We start from the raw sequence: 17,047 nt of genomic DNA on the forward strand, positions 1-17,047 counted from the left end.
GCACCCTGCCTGCCCCAGGGACGGGCACAGCAGGGGATTCCCCTGGCCCAGGTCGACAATCAGGCTGCTCAGCCTTGGTTCTGAATGTCTGGACCAGAGACAGATGTGTGTGCATTCTAGGACCCCCCCGGAACCCCTAGAGCAGTCACTGGAGCCAACCACAGGAGTCTCACCTGAGTGCCCGGTTGGTTCATAGAAGTGAAATCAATAGTGACACTGTCAACCAGCCCATTAGCGACTTAGTCCCACATCCCAGATGTTCACATAATCCAAATGGTTATGTTCAAAGTAAATAATTCAGAAAACATATTCACCCACCACAAATTCCTGGTATCTAATACTTTTATTCAAACACTCATACAGTGGATACCTGTCCCTCAAGATCAGAAGTAGTGTCAGATCACAGATCCTTACCTTAATTTCCTCCTACACCTATCAATCCTGGATTCCATGGACTATGATCTCAATAATTTCCTTGGAATAATAAAAAGTTCCTTACCACTCACTTATGTTGTAAACCTCCAAACCCAGAAGATCCCGATTATCTGCCATGCCGCAGCTGCTGCTGGTCTGATAACAAGCTGAAGAAAAAGCACGAAACATGATCTTTTGGTACCCTTGTAAATACAAAACCATCTGCATCAACTGGGAAGCACTCATAATGCCTGACAATTTTGTTCTCTTTTTTTGTGTTGGGTCAATAACAAAAAGAAAAATCAATTAAAAAATGGACAAGGGACCAGAATGAACTTTTTCGAATGAAGACATACAAGTGGCCAATAGGTGTATGAAAAGGTGTTTGGCATCACTAATCAGGGAATGCAAATCAAAACCACAATGAGCTATCACTTCACACCTGTTAAGATGGCGATTATCAAAAAAACTAAAGGTGGCAAAAAAACTAAAGGTGAGGATGTGGAGAAAAGAAACCCTTGTGGGAATGTAAACTAGTACAGCCATTATGGAAAACAGTATGGAGATTCCTCCAAAAATGAAAACTAGCACATGATCCAGCAATCCCACTTCTAGTATATACCCACAGGAATTGAAATCAGGGTCTCAAAGAGATGCCTGCACTCTAATGTTCATTGCAGCTAATTTACAATAGCCGAGACACGGAAGTAACCTAAATGTCACTGATGGATGAAAGGATAAAGAAATGGAATATTAGTCAACCTTGAAAAAAAAAGCAATTCCTGCCATATTTGACAACATGGATGGACCTGGAAGACATTATGATAAGTGAAATAAGGCAGACAGAGAAAGGCAAATACTCATTTATATGTAGAATCTAAAATAGTTAAACTCATACAAGCAGAGGTTAGAATGGTGGTTGCCAGGGGCTGGGAGGATGGAGAATTTGGGAGCTGATGGTCAAAGGATACAAAATTTCAGTTATCAAGATAAATAAGTTCTGGAGATGTAGGCTATGGCATAGTGCCTACGGGTAACAAGACTGTATTGCATACATCACATTTGCTAATAGAGTAGATATTAAGAGTTCTTACCACAGAATAATAGTAATGAAGGAGGTGAAAGAAAACTTTGGGAAGTGATGGATATGTTTGTGGCCTTGATGGTGGTGACAGTCTCAAGGGTGTATACTTATGTCCAAATTCATCAAGCTGTGTATGGAAAAGTATGACATCATCGTTGATTCTTCTGCATCTTGAAATACGCCATGTCCTCATCACATGAGAAAATTTTGTAACTATATATGGGGACAGATGTTAACTGGACTTATTGTGCTGATCATTTCAACATATACTCAAACATTGAATCATGAAGTTGTACCCCTGATACTAATATAATGTTGTATGTCAACTTTACCTCAATTAAAAAAACACACAGACAAAATGATTTTAATATTGTAAATGAGTTCAGTGAATCCCTGAAACTGCCCCATTCCTATATGGGAGTTACAGGAAGCACAGAGGATGAAGTAAGATGGAAGAACGTTGTACAAAACAGTATTCAAATTAAAATCATTTGAGTTGCTATCAGCTCCTTGTGGCAGAGTTCTGTGAGCCCTGATCTTCTTTCACATTTATCCTGGAAAAGCATACTTTCAGATCCAACCCATAATAGTTCATCATTTGCTCTAATACGAAAATCTCAACTTAATAAATAAAACCAAAAGCATCCCTTATGTATGAATAAAGTTAGTGAACTTTACATAGAAAAGAGCATATTTGCACAATCTCAATAAAGGAAACAGAAGAACTGAATGATGATCGATTCTCAGTCAAGCTTATCTTTGAAAGCCAGTGAAACCAGGATATCTTTTCAAGGATATGTGTAGAGCTGTCAGCCTTGGAAGATAGAAATAGTGGCCTCCTCTGGAGCAAAGGGCAGGCTTGCTTACTGCCCAATATAATAGAAATAACACCCCTCCCTGGGGCTAAGGTCAGCAGACTTCCTGCCCATTATCAAAGATTTGAGTTCCTTAAGCTCTGAGTTCTTGCAACCCTCTGCGTGTCACATGGCCCACTGTGTATCACCCTGTAAGAAGTGGGATTTAGTGAACTGGTGCAAATGTTGATACTCTGGCCACTAGTATTGTTGTGTCATTAAGTCATTTGTCTCTGACCCATGGGTCTAGTTTCTTTTGCCAGCATCTATAAGACCATGGTAGGCTGACATTACCTTGCAGGTGGGGTAAAATATCATACTTTTCACGGTTCCTGACAAGCCTTTAATGTAACTAGTACTCTTAGGAACAGAGAGCTATCCAGAACAATATGTATGGATATTCTTCATCGATGACTTCATGCAACCAAACCTTTAATAAGTCTCTCTGATCTCTTTTATTTCTACCCCAAGTAGAAGGAGAGGCACCAAACTATTACAGACCTAGGGCTTGTGCAATCCACCTGGAGACCTAGTGACCAGAAACTTCCCATGGGGAGCAAAGACAGATGGGCATATTTCCAAAATGGACCCATGTGCCTCCAGATCATCCAAAAGCTAGTACATAATCTTAATTTATGATGATTTCATTCACTAAAATCTTGTGATGGGCCAAAGATGCACATCTAAGAAGAGTGAGACACATGGCAGTTGTAAGCAGATTAACACATTTGGTGAATATCAAACTCTGAACTAAACTTAGTGTTCTAATCAATTATAAGGTACAACAAATTTACTTAGGTCAATTAAATGATATTGAATGGTATGCCTGATTATTACTCTGCAATAATGAACAAGAAACTCATGTAAATAACTATAATTGGTCTTACTTTAAAATATGATAGTCAAGACTGAGATAAGCTGGAGAGTGAAGGGGAGAAATAGATAAAAGTTAGCTGCTCTGAAGCCACTCTCAAGACCCCTGGATCTACATGTAACCCAGGAGATCGAGGCAGATGGCTGTGTGCCTAGATCCTCCTGCACTGTGGTTCTCAGGGATGTCACAGGGCTGAAGCAGCTTCCTAAATCGTGTTTACACGTCCATGTGTACAATACCCCTGACCATGGGGATGAAACACCATTCAATCATCCTTTACACCCCTTTAATTAACAATTAGATTTCAGAATCATTGTATCATTACATGATAATTTATTCTTCAAACCTGTAGGATGCCGAGCTAAAAGAAAATCAAATTTCAATGGCTTATTTTATTTGAAGGACAAAGATGTTCTTTCACACTTGGAATCCGGATTAGAGGATAAATCCATCAAATCAATGGAAACAAGTTAAGAAATGGACAGAGGGATATTTCATTCATATATACACAGTTTGCACTGTGGCAAAAATAGAGTTATATTGTAAAAAATTAGAATTTTTTGAAATTTTAGAGATTTTAAAGACTTTGTTCTGCTGATACTCCCTTTGGTTTACCAAATGAAACTCACTCTTTAATGGGCATTTCTAGCATTGAGTACTAATAACAGCAGCTTTTTTAAATTCTTATTTTTCCCAGGTCAAAGACCAAGGGCAGAGGTCATCAAGAGGTCAAGTCTAATCCACTTACGGGTGTGGCAGGCTTAACTATGGATGTGCAAGCCAGACATTGCCAGAAGAACTACATCTCTTCACCCATAGGTGAGTTTTTACTAGTAATCACAGAAACTTAAGGATATCAAAGGAAATTTTTTATTAAGAACCCAAGTTATAGATTCCTCTCTTAGGTTCATTACTTTGATTTTTTGACTCAAATCATATATATCGATTGGACCGTGTTCAATTCTATGATCTTTAGAAGATACAGCCTACAGCAGAAGAGAAACAGACACAACACCAATATCTTATCCTCTCTGAAGCCAAACTCAGAGCCCCTGGAGTCAGAAGTTTTCAAGACAAGAAAAAGTCATCCAGCTTCGGAAAAGAGACAGTAGAGGCTAGTCAAACATTCAACTTTAAATTGTTAACATGACTTGTTAGAATATGATGGAGCACACCTTCTAAGTTTCATGATTTTTCTCCAGAATATTGAGATGGATGACCTTGAAGTCCAGTTTCCCCATACATGTATTTATTCAATGATAAAATTAATTTCCCTATAATTACCATGAAAATGTTATGTGATAGTCTCTGACTAAAAGGTAACAAAGCAAATTGAGCAGTTGAATAACAATGTAATTAATTCCATACAAGGATCTTGACTGCAGCGTTATGTATAATAGTGAAACTGGATGTAATCCTATTTCTATCAAAGAAGAAGTAAACAGATTATGGTATTCCTGTTCTTTGGAATACCTCTAAAACATCTAACATGGTAAGTTAGAATGATGTGCACTGATAAGGGGAGAAGTCTATGATATGTGATTTGGGAAACAGCAAATTGCAAAACGATGTAGTTATGTAATTTATGTTAAAAAATTTTATGTGTATTTATAAATTCATAGGAAATTTCCAGAAGAATAAACCCCACCCTGTTAACAGTAGTGGCTTCTGAGTAGGGGAGTGAGTTTTCAAGGAAGGTGATGAAAGGGGTGGGTTTCACTTTATATAGATCTGTGTATTTTGACTTTTTTACAATATGTATTTCTTTCATAATTAGAAAAATGAATGATGTGACCATTTGGTGCAGGACAACAGCATTATGTTCACCAGTCTCTGTACTGTATGTTACTGCACAGCACAGACTGTAGGAGAAAGCCCAGAGGAGCAATGAAGACAAAGAACACACGACACCTGCAAAAAGTCAGTGGAGTATTTCTACATAACAAACCTTCGAGGTGAGTGACAGTCAGTATCTTCCACTGCTCCAGTTCTCCCAAGAAACCTAGAACCTGCCCAGGGTAAGCTGGAGGACCACGACCCACTAGTCCACTCCCCGCCCAAGGCCTGTTTGTGCAGTGTGACTGCCATCAAGCAGACAATGGACTCAGGATGAGGCCTGTGCCTTTGGGGAGGCTGGCAGAGAGGGACAAAGTGGAACACCAGCTAAGGGCACACACCTGAGAGGTGGAGTTCCAGGTGGAGACTCAAAATGTACCAAGAAACTGCGTGAAGGAAGCTACTCGACCTCTCTGAGCCTCAGTGTCCCCCCCTGTAAAATGGGGATCACAGGCCTACTTCACAGAGCTGTTGGAGAAGATACATAAAAGTGCCTGTGACAGCCAGTGTCCACATTATTAACAAAGCCGTCTCCACTTCAGAATAATCGATGAAAAGAATAATGTTGATGAGACCAAAGACGAGATGCCCAGCTTCATAACAGCCCCAGCAGCATGAGAGTGAGAGGAGCTCCAAGTAAGTAGGGTTCTTCACAGCTCCACTGGAGAGGATGAACATGGGCTACACCAGGATAAGCGGCGGTTGTACAGTGGCTCGTGTAGTGAGGATGGGTCCCTAAAGACACTGTGAAACACAGTTACACACAGTGGCTCCTAGGAAACAACTAAAAGCAATCAACGCAGCAGATAGGAATAGGAAGGGGGCGAGCAGAGGAGGGTCAGAGCCACAAAATCTGAAGGAAGACACTGAACCACGACAAGAGCCCAGCTCTGTCAACAGCTGCTGTGGTTGCACCAGGAGATCAAACGTCTGAGACAGCCATTGTGGGGACTGCTGGGAGCACAGTGGTCACTGCGGCCACACCTCAACAGCAGTGCATCGGAGCACACACACCCTGAGACTTTCCTCTCCATTAATCCTTGTTTTAAGATGATGAGGGCTGGCCCCGTGGCTTAGCAGTTAAGTGCGCGCGCTCTGCTACTGGCGGCCTGGGCTCGGATCCTGGGCGCGCACGAACACACTGCTTCTCCGGCCATGCTGAGGCCGCGTCCCACATACAGCAGCTAAAAGGATGTGCAGCTATGACATACAGCTATCTACTGGGGCTTTGGGGGGGAAAAAAATAAATAAAATCTAAAAAAAGAATAAACTTAAAAAAAAAATAAGATGATGAATATCCTCATGTTACAATGTCTCTTTCCAACCCTTGTGGATGAGTGTAATCAGAATCCCCTGAAGAAGGCACAGGCCAGAATAGGATGGAACACTGGGGGCTGGGGGAGTGCCGCTGCACCTGACCACACAGACTATCACCCGGGCCTATTGAACACAAGAGAAGAACCCAAGGATGTGGTCTAATGAGAATTCCCCGTCTTGCCACATTCAGAGATACTACAGAGTTTCTCTTCCATTCTTTACAAAAATGTTAAAGAATTCATGTGTCATTAATTCATAAAGGGGCAAATTCTTGACAAAGTGACAGGGTCTAGATTCCATGACCAGGTTTTTCAGTTGTTTTGATAATATCCCACATTCAGGAATCAGAAATGTAACCTATTGGGATGTGCAACATAATCAAGGACTTTTTTTTCATGTAGATCAACGCCCAGATTTTTAGAAACGACATAAATCATGAAAGCTGCTAACCATTCCTCCACAGGTTTCAATAAGACTTAATTTACCAATCTCAGGAAAAAAGAATTTGGCAATTCAAGTTTTTGGTTTCTGCATTCAAGAGTACAGTACAGGCAAGAGAATGAGCAGAAAAAAACTAAAAGAAGGTCTTGTGCCTGCCCGGTGGCTTAGCGTTTAAGTACGCGTCCTCTGCCATTGGTGGCCCGGGTTCGGATCCCGGGCACACACCGATGCACTGCTTCTCCGGCCATGCTGAGGCCACGTCCCACATACAGCAACTAGAAGGATGTGCAACTATGACATACAACTATCTACTGGGGCTTTGGGGAAAAAAAAAGGAGGAGGATTGGCAATAGATGTTAGCTCAGAGCCAGTCTTCCTCAGCAAAAAGAAGTGGATTAGCATGGATGTTAACTCAGGGCTGATCTTCCTCACAAAACAAAAGAAAAAAACAAGATCTTGGTTGCCTTTCATCTTTTGCAAATAAGCAGCATATTTTATGCTCTGTTTCTGTCACTACTCTAAACAATTTTTAAAGAATATGGTACATCTGACTATCCATAGGCGTGTTTATCCTGGAACCTTGCTGGAATCCAAAGCAGAGATGTTAAAGCTGATGGGTTTCAAATGCTGCCCAAGTGCTGTCTACCTTGAACATTCCTCTCCCAAACTTGGACCACCAGTTTCTTCCTGAGGGATCAGAGTCATCACCCGTGTCCCTGAGAGACTGGCCACTCAGGCCTGAGCTGAGATTAGGCTATCAATCTAAATGGCAAAATGCTTAAGCTATTCTCATCTTAAGAATGCTGTTTCAGAGGCCTCTGCACTGGAATGTGTTGGTGAAAATGTTCTATTAGATACTTGCCTGGGAATTGGGTTGTTCTCCTCTGCTCTTGGCGGATCCTGGGGAAACCAATGATTAACCTCACGGATGCCTCAACTTCCACTTCTGCGAAAAAGGCAAGCAACAGCCACTGTTACCACCCTGCAAAGCTCTTAAGTTGTGCTTACAAGAGGGGCCACAGGGCGAATTTCTCCCAAAAGCTGATGAAATGATGGCACTTTGGCTGGAGAAGGCAGAGAGCAGGAGGCAGAGGAAAGTTTCTGGGATGTCAAACCAGTTCCCATAAGCACTTTAGAGAAGCACCTGGCGCGGGACTAGGTAGGAGGCTGTGGAAAGACCCACAGACATGCAGGTGGGAGGAGGAATCAAGCAACGGAGGGAGGCGGTGTGGAATAGACCTGAGTCCGGCTTCAATTTTGGACGAAAGCAGTTGTAGGATGCAGGCCCGCGGCTGCCCATGCAGCCGCCACACCCTCCTAACTTCTTGGTCCCTCTCGTCCTGTCACATCCCTCTGAGACTCAGTCCACGTGGAACAGGTGCAGGACCACAGTGCAGAGCACACCTCCTTCCTCCTCCCCTCAGGGCTAGGCACCGCCCCGTGCCCAGATCATCCTGGGAGTTGTAGTCCTGCAAGCTCCCAGCCAGAAGCGGTTGAGAAACAAAAGCTCCCAGCATGCACAGCTAGGGTCCCAACTCCCTCCTTGTCCCTCCACCCCTGGGCCGCACTCCTCTCCTTGTCCACCCCACCCTCTATCCTGCCTCTTCTCTCTACCATGCCCACCCTCCATGCCCTGCCCACTGCCTGGAGTATGCGCAGCGTGGTTGGGCTGCATCCCTTGAGGCCGGTACTCAGGTAGGGGTGGGGCTCACCAGCCTGGCTGTTGCTGAGGATGCTTGCAGCCCTCCTTGAAGCTCCCTGGCCGGTATTTGAAATGTAAATTCAATATCTAAAATGGAAATACCGGGTGACTGGGATCCTGGAATTTGCCTTTTCAAGGCCACTTGTCCTACTATCCCCTCCATCCCTCCAGGCTGCCATGATCCTCCCTTTGGACTCCATGGTCAGGGTCATTGCAGAGATCCTCCATTTGGACCCCGCCTACCTGAAGGGCCTATACCTTGGTCAGGCATCTTAGAAGGACTGCCGTGAGCCATGTCATAAAAAGGAGAAAACATCACAGTGGACAGCCCCAATTCCTGCATATACAGATGGGAAACTTAGGTGCACTGGTAAGTGACTCCTAAGCTGCTTCAGGGGGCCACACACAAGCCCCTTCTCCGACACTGCACACAGGCTTGTTCACTGGACTTCCTTGGCCTCATTAACACAGGCAACAGCACTGAAACTTCCCGTTGGTCCTTCCCACAATGTCAAGGAAGTTTGTGTAGGAAGGTAATATGCAATTTCTGCTCTACTATAGGGCTGGCTCCTTGGGGACCAGTTTTAATATCTCTTTTTAAATATACCCACAGAATCACAAAATAATTAAGCAAAATAATTTGTTGCTCTTGGGGGTTACAGCGATAATTCTCTTGAGTCGTTTTTCCATTTAGCTTCTCTGATTGACTCCAAATACTACAGCACCACACCCTTCTAGACTGGTGGATGTGCAGCTCCACTTCTTTGCAGGGAGGACACACAATAGCAGAATATCCGTGGCCCAACTTTCTGGAGCATCAGTATTACTACAAGATTTGGAAGAAGCAAAGTTAGGTCATTTCCAAGGTAAGGAATTAAAAACTTAAAACTAAGATGAGGTGGGAAAGTCATATACCATTAATGTTTGTCAGTAATCTGTGCCTGAAATGTCAGACTTTCTCTGAGAAAGAACTCTGAGACTCTATTTCCCATTGTTTTAAATAGGAAAAATTAGAAGACATAGCAAATCTATCGAAAAATCCTACCAATTTCCTAAGTCACAATATGGCACCTAGACATAAGTTATGAACATCATTGCTCCTCGTTTTGTTCCTCATTCAACCCAGTCCCATAGGTCTTGAGTGCATGCTGTGAACACTGCACTGTGCTAGATGTCAAGGCCTTGGTGAGCATCATTGTGGCGGTGGACGTTGATGGAAAAAGATTGCATCATAAAAACTCAAAGCCATGCCACTTGCCAAATTGAGGCAAAAATGGAAAGACCTAGGACGCCAAGGAATGGTGAGGGTATTAATAGATACTTGGGAGTATTAAAATCCATCTGATTATGTCATGAGTGAACGTGCTCCACTTTAAAACAAAACACTGCTGTTGTTCTCAGATATTGAGTTTATCTTTGTGCAAATATGCAGGATTTAAAGTGTTTATTGATGTATAACATGCATACAGAAATATATGCAGAGGTCATCCGTGTAAACCTCAAAGAGTTATTACAAAGTGAACACACTTGTGTGACCAAGAACTAGCACCAGCTTCATTCAGGCCCCGACAATCTCTTTCTCCCTCCTTCCTCCCCAAAGGTAACCAATATCTTACTAGCAAACATTGTATATCGAGTTTGTCTTCTTATACAAGTGTTTTATTACAGGACAATTTAAACCATATACAAAATAAACAAAATAGCATAGTAGGCCTGTCACCCAAATTCAAATCTACTAATCATCTGCCATTTTTGTTTTATCCAACTCTATCCCATTCTCACTTCACTTTATTATTCTTTTAGTCCTTTTTGTGTGTGTGGGGAGGTAAGATGTACACACACTGAAAGGCTAAAATCTCAATCGTACAGTTTTGGCAAATAAACATGCCCATATAACCTTCACCCCTTTAAGAATAAAGTATTTCCATCACTCCCAGAAAACTCTTTCCTGTTCCTTCCCAAGCAATTTTTTCCCTCCCCAGAGGCAACCACTGTTCTGGTTTTTTCGCCATAGGTTCATCTTGGCAGAAGTCAGCCCACGTGTATTGTTTTCTGTCTAGCTTGCCTCCCTCGGCACGAGGTAGATGAGACTCACCCAGCACGTGTGTGTCAGCATTTGCTTCTCAGCACGGCTGAGGGCGTTCTGCTCTGTGGATGCACCAAAGTGGTCTCGTCTTCCTCCTGGGGACGTGCAGGTCATCTCCTGTGAACATTCTTGTACAAACACTTTTTGTATGCTGTTTAATTCCTTTATTAGCATTTAAGTGACACACCTTTGCAGTTTTTAGTGGTTGATCCAGATTACAATATGCATCTTTAACATATCACAGCCTACCGAGACTTAATAGTGCACCAGTTTAATCAATGTAAAATATGGAAGCCTTGCTACAGAACAGTTCCATTTACCTCTGTCTGTCCTTTGTGCTATTGTTGTCATAAATTTTACGTCTACCCATGTTATAAATCCCACAATACAGTGTTATGATTTTTCTTTAAATAGTCATAGGTCTTTTAAAGAAATTAAGAGAAAAATGTTAAGTATTGGGAGGGAAATGCTTTGAGGATCTGCAAATGTACTGTTTCTTCTCTAAGTTTCACTCACAATTTTTGCATTCATCAGTCAGTCTTGCCCACAGTAATTATTACTGTGGTGGTCTAGTGGCGATTTGCTATTTCATGCTATCCAGTCGCGTTTATTATTTGGAATTATGTGAGGAATATTATCCCCCTCCCTCTCCCTGCCTTCTTCCTGTCTTTCTCTCTTTCTCTCATTCTTCCCACCCCCCTTTTTTTCTTTCTTCCTTTCTTATTTAATCTTCTTTATATCAGTATAGACTCATGGATATTTATTTTATTCTCTGGGTAATAATCCAATGCTACCATTATTTATTTTGTTGCTCCCAGTTTTCCAGCTTGAGCCGTTGGGAAGTCTTTCAGATTGATTCCTTTTGACACATCTCATCATTTTCTGTGTTCTTTTTGAAAGCACTTTCCTACTTTCTGGCACTACAAGAAGCTCCAGGCTCATATTGTATTTCCCATCCCCAGATCTAGAATTAGCCATTTCACCAAGAAAAGCTGGTTCTTTTTATTTGAGAATGATATTTAGAAACCAAAATCTGGGAGCTGGGTGTGACCATTGATACGAGGGTGTCACTGCTTCTAGACCCTCTCAGCAGAGCTTGGAAATGTATGTATGAATATAAACTCAGGTATACACATCTACCTATCGATATATCAATCTATCAATCTATCTATCTATCTGGATAGATATATTAAAAGAGACATGGACTCATACTGATATTTCCAACTCCAATCCAGCACCACAGAGTTTATTCCAGCATTCTCCTTTTGTTTATTTGTAACTTCTTTCACCAACAGTGAGAAACTTAACTCCAGTTATCTACAATATATTTACTAATGTGTCAACTAGTTTCAGAATCACTAATCCATACCCTTATGAAAAACAAATTTACCACCTAGAGTACAGTGTTTTTATACAGTACTTTAGTTTTACAGTATCCCATCAAAACACTGTCTTCCAAAGTTACTTAGGTCAGGACCTTTCATCCCCACCCCTTCTGTGTGGTTATGTCACATGCTTGTAATACAGTGACGTTCATTTGTCACTGCATTCCATCTGAGTTCCCCAGCATCTTGATTGATTTTTAAAATTTGCAGAGTAAAATTCACTCTATGAGGTGTATAGTTCTATGGGCTTTGACAACTTTATGGTCTTGTATCCACGTCCACGGTACCACACAGAGCTGTTTCTTTCACTCCCAAAATTCTCTCATACTGTCTCTTTGTAGTCAACCCCTTCCCCCACTCCATCCCTTGGCAACCACTGATCATTTTACATCCCTGTAATGCTGTCTTTTCTAGAAAGTCATATAAATGGAGTCATATACTATATAGCCTTTTGAATCTGGCTTCCTTCACTTAGAGATATGCATCCAAGATTCATCCATGTTGTTGTGTGAATCAAGAGTTTATCCTTTTTATTGCCAAGTAGTATTCTAATGTACTGATGCACCAAAGTTTCTTTCTCCATTCACCTGATGAAGGACATTTAGTTTGTTGCCAGCTTTTCACAATTATGAATAAAATGGCTATGAAGATTCATGCAAAGATTTTTTTTTAAACATTAGTTTTCAATTTGCTTCAGTAAATCTCTAGGAGTGGGATATCTGAGTCATATAATAAGTGTATGTTTAACTTTATAAGAACCTGCTAAACTGTTTTCCGAATGCAACTATCATGTTGCATTCCCAGTTCTAGTTGCTCCTAGTCCTCACCAGCACTTGGTATTTGCAATTTTATTTTTTATTTTAGCCACCTAATAGGTGTGCAGTATCTTATTGTGGCTTCTGCTTCCTTTTTGAAAGTGAGTTCTGCTAAATATAGAATCCTGTGTTGACTTTTGGGTTTTCTTTCTGCACTTGAGAGATGTCATTTTGTTGTTCATTTGTCTCTTTTGTTTTTGATAATATATCATCCATCATTCACATTATTTCTCCCAGTATGTAATGTCTTCCCCTGTATATATGTATTTCCCTGACTGCTTTCAAGATTTTCTTTTTATCTTTGGATTTTTGCAGCTTGACTATCATGTGCCTAGGTATGGTTTTATTTTGTATTTTATTGTGTGGGTTTCCTGACTTTCTTGGATCTAAAATTTTAGATTTTTCACCAAATTTTGGAAGTTATATGCTATTACTCATTGATTTGCCTTTCTGCTTCATTTAATTTTTTGTCTCTCCCCTCTTTGATGGGGACTCACTCATCTCACAGGTCTTAAGGCTCTCTTCATTTTTCTCAAAACTTTTATGTTCTTTTCTTCAGACTGGATAATTTCTATTGCTCTATCTTCATGTTTCTTCTACTGTTTCTAATCTACCGGTAAACTCAAAAATATTTTCTGTATTTCGTCTTCCTATTTGGTTCTTTTTTGTAATTTCCATTTCTCTGCTGAGTTTCTACATCTGTTCATTCATTATGAGAATATTTTTCTTTACCACCATGATCATCTTTATAAAAGCTGTTTTCTCATCCTTTTCTGCTAATTGCAACACCTTGGGAATAGTTACTACTGCCCACTTTTGGTCGTATATGGATTATATTTTCCTATTTCTTCAAATCTCATGATTTTTTAAATTATGTACTGGAAACCATGGATGATAGTTATAGAGATTCTGGATTCTATTGTATCCCTTTGAAGAGTGTTGTTATTTTTCTAGCAGGGAGCTAACTTGGCTGGACTGAAACTCCAATCCTATCTCCTTTACAATGGGCATAGCTGAAATCCACGTTCAGTTCTTTCATCTTCCAACTGCTGTTTTTACACTAGGCCCTCTGGGGCCTACCCTGCATGTGTGTTGTTAAAAAATCTGCCAATTTGGTGTGTGTGGGGGGGGCAGACTTTCATACATATTTTAAGATTTTCCTCTTTGTGGTTCCCTCCATTCCAGAATTTCTCCCCTAACTTTCCAGCTACTCTGCCAACCCCAAAATACATCCTCTAACATTACAAGTAATACTATAGTTTTTCCCCTGTCTGGGCCATGTACGGATTTTGGAATGCTTTGAGGCAAAAGACTCAAGCTTGCAAATATCTCCTGGTAAAATTCCCATGATTCAAGGGAAGACTCCCCCTCTGGTCTGCTTGCCTTTGGAAGAGATTTATGCATACATACATATACACATTTATTATATGTGTATTACATATAGATACATGATTCTATATAAATATATATAATATTTCATGCAGATTTTATCATTGTTATCTGTGAGAGTGTTAGTTCAACAAGCTACTCCACTATTACTGGAAGCCAGACCTCGGTTTTGTTTCTTTTTTGCATTTTATATAAATGGAATTACACAATACATAGCCTTTTGAATATAATTTTTTCATGCAGCATTATGGTTGTGATATTCATCCATGTTATTGCATGTAGCTAGTGTTTGTTCATTTGTAGAAAATAATTAATGTTGTTAAATCGTCATAAAATATGCATAACATGAAATTGACCACTTTACCCACTTTTAAGTCTACAGTTCAGTGACATTCAGTACATTCACATAACTGTGTAGTGATAACCTCCAACCATCCACAGATCTATTTTCACCTTGCGCTGAAACTCTGTGCCCATTAAGCAACAACTCCCTGTTGTCCTTCCCTCTTGCCCCTGGGAACCACCATTCTCCTTTCTATTCCTATGAATTTGACTACTCTAAGTACCTTATATGAGTGGAATCATGCAGTATTTTTCCTTTTGTGTCTGGCTTTACTTCACTTAGCATAAAGTCCTCAAGGTTCATCCATTTCATTGCATGTGTCAGAATTCCATCCTTTTTAAGGGTGAATGGTATTCCACTGTGTTTTACACCACAGTTTTTGTCAACTCATCCGTTTATGGACACCTGGCCTGCTTCCAGCTTCTGCTTATTTTGAATAACGCTGTTAAGAACACGGGTGTACGTATATGTCTTTATATATGCATTCAGTTCTTTTGGGTTTATACCCATATATGGTGTTCTGAGATTCATTTTTTCACATGTGGGAGGGTTCCCCACACCTCCAACAAGCAATTCTTGGAATGCCAGCTGGTTGTCAGATAATTGAACTCAATTTGATGCTGTCAACCCAGATATACATCAGATTCCACAGTTTAAGGGCTCAGTCCTATAAGACTGCACACCCACCCAACCTCACCTCAGCTTCAGATGCCAGTTACAAGCCCAGGCTGTTACCTGTACTTCTGACTGAGTGACTGTGAACCAGAGATTCCCACAACCTCCTCCTTGGGTTTGATTTATTTGCTAGAGTGGCTCACAAAACTCAGAGAAACATTTACTAGATCACCAGTTTATTATAAAAAGATATAACTCAAGAACAGCCTGATGGAGGTGGTTCAGAGGGAAAGGTATGTGAGAAGGGACACAGAGCTTTCATGCCATCTCCAGGTGCACCACTCTCCAAGCACTCCTTGTCATTGCCAATCTGGAAGCTCTCTGAAAATCATTCTATTGGGATTTTTATGAAGGCTCCCTCACGTAGGCATGATCAATTATTAACTCAGTTTCTAGCCCCTCTCCCCTCTCTGGAGGATAAGGGGTAGGACTAAAAATTCCAAGCTTCTAATCGGGGCTTGGTCTTTCTGGTGACCAGCCCCCATCCAGGAGCCATCCAGGAGCCCACCCAGCGTTGCCTCAATAGAACAAATGATTCTCCTAGTGTTCTTATCACTTAGGAAATTACAAAGGTTTTAGGGGCTCTGTGTCAGGGTTGGGGTCAAAGACAAATATTAGAACAAGAGATGCTCCTAGTGTTCTTATCATTTAGGAAATTACAAGGATTTTAGGAGCTCTGTGCCAGGAACTGGAGACAGAGATCCATAAATATATTTTCTATTATTTCAGAACCCATAGGTAGAATTTCTAGATCATATGGTAATTCTATTTTTAACTTTTGAAGGAACTGCCATACTGTTTTCCACAGTTTTATATTCTCACCATCCAAGCACAAGGGTTCCAATTTTTCATCATCCTTGCTAACACTTGCTATTTTCTGATTTTGTGATAGTAAAACTATTCTAATGTGTGTGAAGAGGTATCTCAATGTGGATTTATTTTGCATTTTCCTGATACTTAGTGATGTTGAGCATCTTTTCATGTGTTTACTGGCCATTTTATATCTTTGGAGAAATGTCTATTCAAGTCCTTTGTGCATTTTTAAATTGGGGTTTTTTTTATTGTTGAGTTGTGGGAGTTCTTTATATATTCTAGATATTAATCCCTTATCAGATATGTGATTTGCAAATATTTTCAACCATTCTGTGAGTTGCCTTTTTACTTTGTTAATAGTATCTTGTGATACACAAAACTTTTGCATTTTGATGAAGTCCAATTTGTTGTGTTTTTTTGTTGCTTGTGTCTTTGGTGTCATATTAAAGAAATCATTGTTGGCAATGGCATTTGGACCCAATGACATGCAGCTTTTACCCTGTGTTTTCTTCTAAGGATTTTATAGCTTCAACTGTAATATTAGATCTTTGATCCATTTTGAGCTCATTTTTGTATATGGTGTAAGGTAAGGGTCCAATCTCATTCTTTTGCATGTGGTCATCTAGTTTTCCCAGCACTATTTGTTGAAAAACTTATCCTTTCTCCAATGAATGGTCTTTGCACCATTGTCAAAAATCATTTGACCGTATATGCAAAGGTTTATTTCTGGGCTCTCTATACTATTTCATTAGTATATTGTGTGTATTTATGCCAGTACTACACTGTTTTGATTACTTTGCAGTAAGTTTTGAAATCAGGAAGTGTGACTTCTCTAAATTGTTCTTCTTTTTCTACATTCTTTTGGCTATTTAGGGTCCCTTGAGTGTCCATATGAATTTTAGGATGGATTTTTCTATTTTTGCAAAAAACATCATTGGAATTTTTACCTCCTTGAGTAAGTTGATTCTTAAGTATTTTACTCTTTTTGATGATATTGTAAATAAAAATGTAAAGTTTGT

At 40.4% G+C, this 17,047-nt stretch overlaps 1 protein-coding gene and 2 long non-coding RNA genes across 5 annotated transcripts in view; all 3 read left to right on the plus strand.

The window, feature by feature from the left end:
• The window catches only part of LOC131399511 (ral guanine nucleotide dissociation stimulator-like), a 249,899-nt gene that overhangs the window by 142,150 nt on the left and 90,702 nt on the right, over window positions 1–17,047 (plus strand). The window lies entirely within an intron of this gene.
• Window positions 3,978–5,701, plus strand: LOC131399521 (uncharacterized). Its single transcript, XR_009217155.1, has 3 exons — window positions 3,978–4,045; window positions 5,004–5,181; window positions 5,605–5,701. It is a non-coding gene; the product is annotated as an uncharacterized LOC131399521 (long non-coding RNA).
• On the plus strand, window positions 7,892–9,438 carry LOC131399515 (uncharacterized). The gene is made up of 3 exons (XR_009217145.1): window positions 7,892–7,979; window positions 8,694–8,892; window positions 9,217–9,438. It is a non-coding gene; the product is annotated as an uncharacterized LOC131399515 (long non-coding RNA).

This window comes from Diceros bicornis, chromosome 38, assembly GCF_020826845.1.
Source record: "Diceros bicornis minor isolate mBicDic1 chromosome 38, mDicBic1.mat.cur, whole genome shotgun sequence".
NCBI lineage: Eukaryota > Metazoa > Chordata > Mammalia > Perissodactyla > Rhinocerotidae > Diceros > Diceros bicornis.